Source organism: Polyodon spathula, chromosome 33 (assembly GCF_017654505.1).
Source record: "Polyodon spathula isolate WHYD16114869_AA chromosome 33, ASM1765450v1, whole genome shotgun sequence".
In the NCBI taxonomy this organism is placed as follows: domain Eukaryota; kingdom Metazoa; phylum Chordata; class Actinopteri; order Acipenseriformes; family Polyodontidae; genus Polyodon; species Polyodon spathula.
In genome coordinates, this window is record NC_054566.1 from 591,780 (window position 1) to 601,855 (window position 10,076).

Genomic DNA, 10,076 nt, shown 5'->3' on the forward strand with positions numbered 1-10,076 from the left:
GCATGCATACATATAAAACACAGAGTTTTATGATGGGGAGCATTACAGTTTATTTTATGATGCATATTCAAGTTGTTACTGTAGCAACTGTTGAGTGAATGTCTCTGCAAAGATCTGTTAGTGAACGAGATGGAATTCCCGATAGACTGACTGATCAATTCAAGAATCGGTTCAAGACATCATAACGTGTCTCGTTTCCAAATGTCACTGGAGTGAAAAGAACTCTGGGATTGGTTGGCCAACAATCCTGATATTTTACCCACTAACTGTTTCCATGACCATTACACAATTGTGCCATAAACGCAATGTAAGTATTGATTTCCATCCTGCCTGCTGATGAACTAAAACAATTGGAAATTTTGGATGTATTGCTGACAGCAGTCCTAGGATCCCTCCCCCTCCTTCCCTCCAACCCTAGAACATTCCCATAGGAAGTGAGGTACTGTCCCCAGCTCAGCCAATCAAAATATTCTATGTGGTTCTTATTGCAATTTATAAGTCTGTGTTAAAGTGCTTTCACCTGAATTCAGTAGCAGCTATTTAGCTAGCTGTAGTTGCCTATCATAGATATATGTAATGTAGGCTTGACCAGCCAAAGTAGCTTTATATTAATAATTGCCAGCATTCTCTTCTAGTGCATAGCAGTGTAATAAAAAATGAGTAAGAAGAAAGCTTGCGCCAAAGTGACAGATCACTAGATGGCGTTGGCTCTTTGATAAAAAAAACAAAACACTGCAGCTGATCTGACCCTACGTTAAAATATCTGTGGCAGGCAACTGGAACTGAAGAGCCTCTCCTGAGTTGAGGTGAAAGCAGCTCGACACAGACTCAACAAAGCGCCCCTTTATGTAAAACACCACCATTCCTGTTGGATGAATCCGTTGATGTATATTGTGTATTGAACTCTCAGTGACAGCAAACTGAGATAAGCAGTACAGAACAGGCTCTGTCAGCTATGAATGTGAAGCCTAGTTCCTATAGTGCAGTCGCTCATTCTACCATTAGAGTGCCTTTTGCATTCCGAGGCCATATTTTGGATAAAGCAACTGATTTTACTCAAACTAATTGATGCATAATTAAGTATTATGTAATTCATATTCATATGCTTTGTAAACAATACACTATAAAGCATTTAACATGAAAATTATGCTTATTTTTTTAAGCAAAATGCTGCATTTAGCAATGTCCCTATTCATCTGTTAACTAAGTCCTTAACACTAAATCCTAATAAATTAATAACATTTTACCATTATAATAGAAAACACTGTTTCTCAACTATACCTTTACACAATCAATAAATATTTCTTAATATAAATTAAGATATTTAATAATGTCCCTAAATCCACTGTCAGTCCTGTTACTGAGGAGAACTCTTTCTGCAAAAGAATGGATTATCCCACATATCACATGATCTTCAGCAAGTGACCTCATCATCAAGAAAGAAGATACAGCATTCCATTGTGTATCCAACTGTGGTGGGACCAGAGTAAAAAGTCAGATAAATTAATCCTGTTTTAAATTGTTCAGATATCTTTTAAAGCTAACTTGTCTTGGGGCACATAGGGTACTTTATAAGTGTAAACCATGTTAGATGAAGTAAATCAGAAAACTTTACCATGTGCTCCCGTTCAGTTGACCTCATGGAACATAAAGGACACATTTTACTGTTACTGGCAACTCTGTTACGTGTTGACATAGTTGACTGAAGGTAACATTGCTAACTTTTTAAATAAAAATGTACCAGTTGTTGCAATTTTTTTCTTACATATGCAATTGTTCAATTTGTTCATTGAATTTGAAAGTAGGGTCCACCTTCGAGAGTTCAGATGAGGTCCCTCAACCAGAACCTTCAAGGTTCGGTTCAGTGGCGGCTCCAGACTTTCTATGGGGGGCATTTAAACTTGCAACAGTGCGTGACATATGTCACATTTGAAACTAGTCTCCATTAAGCATATTATTAAAATGTATACCACGTTAGATGTACCCACGCTTGTGGTCTAAATACAAAATATATGTATGATTCCACCTCCACAGTCTGTGACTGCCCGCCATGTAGCGATCTCCAAAGAAATAGGGGCCAAAATAGCTGTGTAAATATACACTATGGAAAATCACATTGCATGGAAAAATGTAATTAAGCTGTTCCACTTTGATAAGTTTGAAATGGTAGGTTTTCTGTTTGGGTGTGTGCAATGCTGCTGCGTGCATTGTTAACATTGTAAAGTTCTTGTTCTACATCAACACTGATAAGAAGACATCAGATTAAAGTACAGCTCCTCCCAATTGTGATGGACATGTTCAAAATAATAAGCTGTGAAAAGATTACAATTCACAAATTCAAAACACACACAAATATTCTGTAGTGTCTTTGTTGTATAGCAGTTGGAAAAGTCTTAGCTCAGCTTGAAACAATATGTCAAAATTCTGTTTACTGCAACCCATCTGAAGGCAAAAGGTGTCTAACGGTTGTATCACAATGACATTTGTGACTATGACACCTTTACATATGTGAACACGTGTTAAAAATGTACAAAATAGCCATTGCCCTGATTGTCCAATCGAGTCTGTCACTGTGATGTCAGCTATATTACTTGCAAATATATTGCTCCACAATATCTTATTTTATATTTTGTAATGACATAACTTGCTTTGTTGATTGACGAAAGGGAAGAGAATGATCCCAAATATTTTGTGGAAATGATGCTGATATCTAACCCAGTTCTATACAAATGTAGAGTGCTTCATGGTGCAGTTTGTAGATTCTACAGTATTATTTAAAGTAAAAAGTAAGGTCTTTGACAACAATTATTGTATGTTTCAAGAACTGCATTCAGGGACATGGTTTATGTCTAGAAATGTTTGTTTTTAAATTTAAACAGCTTGAACACTTTGTCAAATTGTTACTTGTCTGTTTGTAACATAGTTGACGCAAACTATAGTTTAGATCGGGATTTATGACTTGTCGTTCACAGGTTTTCTGCCATTAAGCTCAGCAAAAGTATCTTTTTAAATATGTTTTGAATGTTGTTTTTCTAATAAAAAAAAAAAAAAAGTTTATTGAAAAAATAAATGTTGCTTCAAAATGTTTTTATAAGGTGTGAAAGACCTTCTAATGATAGAACTGAAGTCTGGGGTTCGATCCTCAGCTAAACTTGTATATGTGTAGAAATGTAAAATTACTTCAGGGATTATTGCACAAGTAGTGGATAAGCAATCAAAAGCAGTTACAGACTCCTCTGTGCAGCGTTAACTAACACTCGCAGGCAGAAGACTAATCAGTAATACGCTTTCTCAGTGGAGCACTGTTATACTGTGCCAATATGTCACTTGTTGTTTCTCACACCTGCAATTTGCAAACAAGCAATGATACATGTTCTTGAAATCATGCATTAGGTCAAAATAGCAAACTGTAGCCAAGTCACAGAGACCAGTCTGCTTTTCTGTGAGCGCTGCTGAAATCTGTACACAGTTCTCACAGTGGTTCACATGACGTGACATCGCATGCACGTCTTGTGTGAGTGTGTGCCCTTGTAACTGCATTGGCTCCTGTTCTGCACAATAGGCAGAGCTGAAAAAATCTAACATTACAACCTCATTGATTTTGTGGCAAATCAAAGACAAAGGACAACTACCTTCTACCATGCATACCGTCTGAAAATGATATATTATAAAGAGACACTTTGGGTTAGGCCCTTTGGTTGTTTTAGGGCAGGTAGAAAATCACTCCATCCATATTGTTCTGTTTGATTTTACTTTCCTTGTGCTTTGTGGCTGTTTTAGAAGAACATTAATCCCAGTAACAGCATACTCACGTTAAAGCTGACGTGCACGATAAAACCCCTTCACTCTCGCCTCTCCTGAGCCTTCTGCTGCTTTCCTATGGGTACTCAGAATAGAATCCATGTGATATATAAGTGGGGGCACAGACAAAACAGTAAAGCACTCAAATGAAGTCAGTAGTATGAATTAAACTGCCAGGGGGGCTGATTCATGTTTAAGTTTGTAAGACTTTTTAGAGACTTTGTGTGATTCCAGATTCCATCAAGAAAAAGTTTACCTTAGTCATGGTACAGCAGTACTGCTGTTCCATATTAAAAAAAATAAAAATATATATATATAATGTGTAATAAAATTGTATTTTAAATCAAAAACTGAAAATAAGGTTATGATCTAGAAATGTTGCTTAAAGTTTTTACTTGTTTTCCACTTCATTTGCCATTCAGATGTTACACCTGTTTTGCAGTATTCAAGTTCAACAGACCCCTCACACTAAACCATTATTTTATTAAGTTGGTCTGTGGTGACACAAACTGCTTTCCACAGCACAGGGAGTTTATAAACCTGTGGAATCCTCTGGCTCTTTAATTGCCTTCTCTCCTGACTCTCTCCGGCTTTCCCCTGGTTTGTTTGACTTAAAACAAAAAGAGCATTCCTTCACTAGGGTCCCTGAGTTGCCCAGCAACCCCATTCAGAGACAAGCAAAAGCTGAGAGGAGTCTGTACCCTGGGGTGAGAGGATCCTGGGGTGGCTGACCTGATTCCAGCAGCACTGGACTGACAGACAGACAGACGAGAGGGATGCAGGGGCACAGCCACGGCTCTGTTCACAACATCTAGATGAGGAATCATCCAAATCCTCAAGCCTCAATACAAAATGACACAAGAAAGGCAGAAAGACAAAACATTGATGTTTCTTTCTTCTATTCCAATTATAGTACATTATATATTTTGTTTCTGAGATTATAACTGTCAGATTCTTTCTCTGACGATATAACTTCAATACTGAGTTAAAACTGTAAGCCAAGTAGATAGCTGTGTCATCTAATGTCAGCACTGATGAAGGCATTCATGCTTGTCTGCTTGAAGTTTTCCTCAAAGGAAAAAAAATCGTTCCATGATAAAGACATAGTGCTTAAGAGACCGATCCTATTGACATTGACAGTGCTTACCTATACTTTGGTATGCTTTCACTATGCTTTATTAAACTTTTCTATGCCTTTACAATGTGAAATATTTTATAAGGGTTATTATAACTTGAGCAAGTTCAAAGGCAACTTATTAGAGTCTTCAATGTAAGCAGTTTAAATAGAATATTTTCTTCCAGTTCGATATTAATTAAGTTCTAGACATGTGTTGGCTATTAAAGGATCCTGATTGGTTAGCAGCACCAACATGGCTTGGCAAGCCATTTCATACACCTACCCTATCTGTGTGAAAAATAATTCCATACCCTCTTACTGTACTCAACTTCTAAATGCGTCCTCCCCCTTATACAAACTCCCCAAGTACAAGCATAGCGATGTGTGAGAAAGTGTAGAGAGGTACAGCATGCTAACACATATTCAAAAACATGACAAACCATGGTTAACTATGCACAGTATAACCATGGAAAAATATGGGGTTACCACGCAAACTAAAAGACATTTACAAGGGAACAGTTCAACAAAATGTTGCTCAAGGTGATGTCATATTTACGTCACATGCTTCTTAAAGTTCTCCAAAGAATTCTGACTCAGTGATTTTAAATTCTGGGTGATGTTGTGTTGAGGGTCCTGGGTTCACATCCGAGCTTAGTAGCTGGACGCATACTGTTGTCTGACTTAATTGTGTTGGGGACAGGTTTCCCAGTCCCATGCTCTCTTTGTGTCTCTTCAGTCCAGCACATCTGTAACCCACAAGGGGTAGGGGGGGGGGGGGTGGACCTCCCACCAGGCATGGGAGTGTGCACCTCACAGCCTGGCTGTCCAGGGGAAATCATTTCTAAATAAATGCTGAAAACGGGCCTGTTCTCTCTGCTCAAACCAGCGTGTCTCAGCCATTGCCCTGAGTGCGTGACCCCTGACCCTGCTGTGTAAAGTTATTGGATCCTAGGCTGATCTTTCACAGCCTTTCTGCTGCTGCTTTGCTGGGAAAGTGCCCTGATGTTGGGGTGAGTTTACTCACAGGGCCTGGGGAGCCGGAGTGAATGGAGAGGCTTTTGAGACCAGCCCCCTGTCTACAGCCATGTCACTGACTCCATTGTTTCCTCTGGTAAGGGCGCAGAAGGCCTCTCTCGCCCTTGCTTCGTCCTCCACCTGCCCTCTCTCCCTCTCAATTCATGTCAATATGTTTTATTGGCATGAAAAAATAAAAGTTTTGGCAAAACAATTAGATGTTATAAATCACTTCAAGAGAAATCCGTCGATCAGTTATGGATTTGTGGAAATTTCTCTACGTGCTGTGTACACATGGCACCCTGTGTATAGAACACTACACCTCATTTTAGATCATCCATAACTATTAAACACTCAATAGAAACACTAAAACAAACTGAAATTCAATGACAACGTTTCGACTAGAAGTCTTTTCAATGTCTTGGAAGCTATATTTCACTAATATTTCACTATGCTGAATCAACCTTAAGAGCAGACTTGACAAAGTGTTGAGATCAATCAGCTACTGAGAACAGGATGAGCACTGATGGGTCTCAGTATTAGTCGATCCGATATTCCAGTGTGTATAAAGATTTGTACACTTGCAAAGTTGAGTATAGGCCTTTACTGTTCAAGAGACAATGCTGATACCACAACACATTATAGTTAAGGTGCTGTAACAACTTTCTCAACACTGTGAAAGTTGTATTATATATCCATTATTTCTCTAAAGCCCCTTTCACCCAGGTCCTGGCTAATGGGGTCAAAATCCTGCGTAGTGTGAAACCAGTACCTGAGTCAGACCAGGGTTAACCCAGGTCCCAGTGGCTCACCTCAGGATGTGGGTTGACACTGTTTGACCCAGGTTAAGTGAGACAAAATGCTTGACAGCTGTTGATTCAGACAGCATGAGTCAGATTGCAGGTGGGATGTAGAAGCATTTGCTCTAATTAAAAATGTGGCCAACTGTTCAATACAGATAAGTTTGGATGGAAACGTCAGTAATAAGCTGCTTCCGGGGCATTGATACGCACATTGTGTACTTGCTTCTGTCATCCAGGTCAACCCTGCTTTATCAAAAGCAGTGTGAAATCACGTACCTGACCCACATGACATTGGGTCCTGTCTAGTTAGGTTCTGACCCGGGTAGATCACGCCAGTGCGAAAGGGGCTTAAGTGACCTCTTGGGCTTCGCTCCTCCTTTTGGCCCGACAACCGATGAGATATGTCCAGTGGATGGTGTGGATTTCATACATTAGTTAGTTCTTGTAAAATGATTCGTGACAATGTGCTCTGACTGAGGTCAACAGGTTTCGAAATCCTCACTGAGTAAACCATAGAGCATCTCAATGGAACTGACAGACGATGGTGCCCTCTGGTGGACGTATGCTGTCATGTAGCGCACATCACATGCAGCAATACTGTGTTCCAAAGTGATTTCTCGTGTGCAGATTGCTACAGAATGAAGAACGACATTTCTACTTTAAAGGAGGGACAGCAAAGCCTTTCTTATATTCATTTGAACAGGTTATGAAATATCAAAATACACAGACAAGGACCCTAAATCCCCAAATCATTAAACAGTTTTTATAGGGGCTTTGCTGCCCCTCCTGGTAATCAAAGTAATTACACATCGGAATTGAAAGTGACGCTTAAGGAGTGTTAAGGTTTTAAAATGATGTCTCGTCCCTTATTAAGACTGCCTGAGTTCAAACTTCACTCCGATGGTATAGTCACAATCAACGAAGCAAAGCTACCCGGAGGCAGCATATCTTACAGTGTTTCATTTGAAATAGTTGCTGTCACGGGGACCTCCTGAGTTCCAGACAAAATAACTGATCCTCGTCTATAGTCGGTGACAGGTCAACCTTTACCTTAAAGCTGTATACCTCAGCAATACATTATTCATAAACGCTTAGCTCTCAGTACACGTCAAATACGAAAACACAGCGTAGTATTAAATACATAATAAATACACATGTAACCCCATATATAAGCATGCTTCTATATATTTGTAATCAATAGGATATTATTTTGATTGGGGAGTCCAGCTCCATGCAAGACCTATTGTGACCTCAATCTGATCCACTCGGGTTGATGGCCCGCTTTGTTCATGTTTGGGATCCCAACCTTGAAACAATACCTATCGTACTAAACTGTAGTCGTCTTTTAAATAAATACTACGCATAACACTGTACACATAATCCTCTGCGACTCAGCGGCGACTCCTGGCTGCGGGACATTATAATAGTGGTAAGTAGGTCACGTAACCGGACAGCGGCCCGTCACACAGAACAGCTACGGGAGAGCAGTCAGTCTGAAGGTCCACCCAGACAGCTGCATATCCCATTAACCATGACAATCACAACCAAAACATTCTCAGCAAAATAAAAAAAGGGGATCTGTAATAATGTTAAAATCTACGTGACTTCAGAAGTCATTTTAATAGTGTTTAAACGTTTCCTTTACGATGTTACGGGTGTTAGGAATCATTCTGACTGGGTTAGTTCTACAGTTTAAACCCCCTTTCTCTAAATCTCTCCCACTGATTTGGAACTTATTTTGAGATTGTGGAGAATTCTGTGCGCTGGGACATTGCGTCACTTCAAAGAGGGAAGGTCACATGTTCACATGATATAAATGGAATAATGATGACAGCTCAAAGCCAGGTAAAGTTTTAAAATATAATATTAAAATAGTAATTGTAAAACAGCTATTTAAATATTGCCAGTATTATAGAATATTTCGTGTATGTTTTTATAAAGAATAAGAAGGCCCCATATATATATATATATATATATATATATATATATATATATATATATATATATATATATATATATATAATAAACAAATAACTCATACATACATGAACATAGAAAAACAGAATTCCACTGGGAAAAGACAGAGTCTGAATAGCAGTGCAGAACACAGGGAATGTGTGGAATTCTTTTGTTTTAGCTATAACCACTTGAAGGAGAGTTTTCACAAATAGTTTTTTTTTTTTTAAAAAAGTGACTTATCTGCAATACACAAATCGATACACTAGATGGTAGTGTTTTCAAAGCGGGTCTGCCCCAGATTCCCCTGGTGGTGCTTGAGAAAACTAAAAATCCATACCTATAACAATGACAATAACAATGCGCGACATGCAGTAAATATGCAAAGATGACATAAGGATAACAATGGAAGTGTCATGCTTGCATAGTGCAAGGCTAGAAAGGGTTATGCGCATTTTGTTGAAGTGATGAGTACAATCCTTCCTTGTGTCAATCTTGCATAGCTCTTGTTTAAAACTAGCATTTTATGGTCTTGCATGAATTGACCCTTGATCCTAGTAACGTCATTGTTATGGGCTCTTATCCTTAGTATTGCAAAGAGCGGTATAGTATACTGAAAAGTTGGATTGCATCTGTCTGCTGTGCTTCTGTCCACCTGTGTGTCTGTCCTTCATACTCCATATGGCACATTAACTGGAATGTTATAAATGTGAACAGCAGTGTTGTGTGCAGCATTGATCCTTGGCTATGTTCTATCGAGGCTTGCCCACTGTTCTGGACTGCAGCGTCCGCATGTCTTCTTACAGGATCACACCTCCACAATGCAGTCACATCTGCAGGATTATGTCAAAAGCATTGATTTACATTGAGTTTTGAACTGCATTTCAGGCACATCTCTTTACTATCTGCCCAAGCTTCTTACTCTATCAGCTGCACTCTCCAACTCACTCTCAGCAATACCACGTTTCCATCTGCCTCTGGGACTGACTTGTAGGACTATGAGAGTAGTTACAAAGTTTAACTTTGGCATAATTTTATAGCACCTGCAAATGTAACAGAAGTTAAGGGATTTTTAACATTTAGAACAGGGAGGAATTGGGACTTTAGAATGATAAATGAATGGAATGGTCTGGTCACCATAGTAACACCGATAAGCCAAATTCCTTAGTTTGGAGGTCCTATAGCTCAGTACCAGTTGGAAATTATGGCAAGATGTAGCATTGCAGCACAAGCGTCAGCAACAGGTCAGTTTTATGGAGCAGTTTCAACTCAAAATACAACATTAGTTCATTACCTCACGATATTTTAAACACCATAGTAAACACACTGTAAGGGGTTATAAAAGCTAGTTTTACATTTAACCTTAAGGAGAGGTCAAAGGTCAC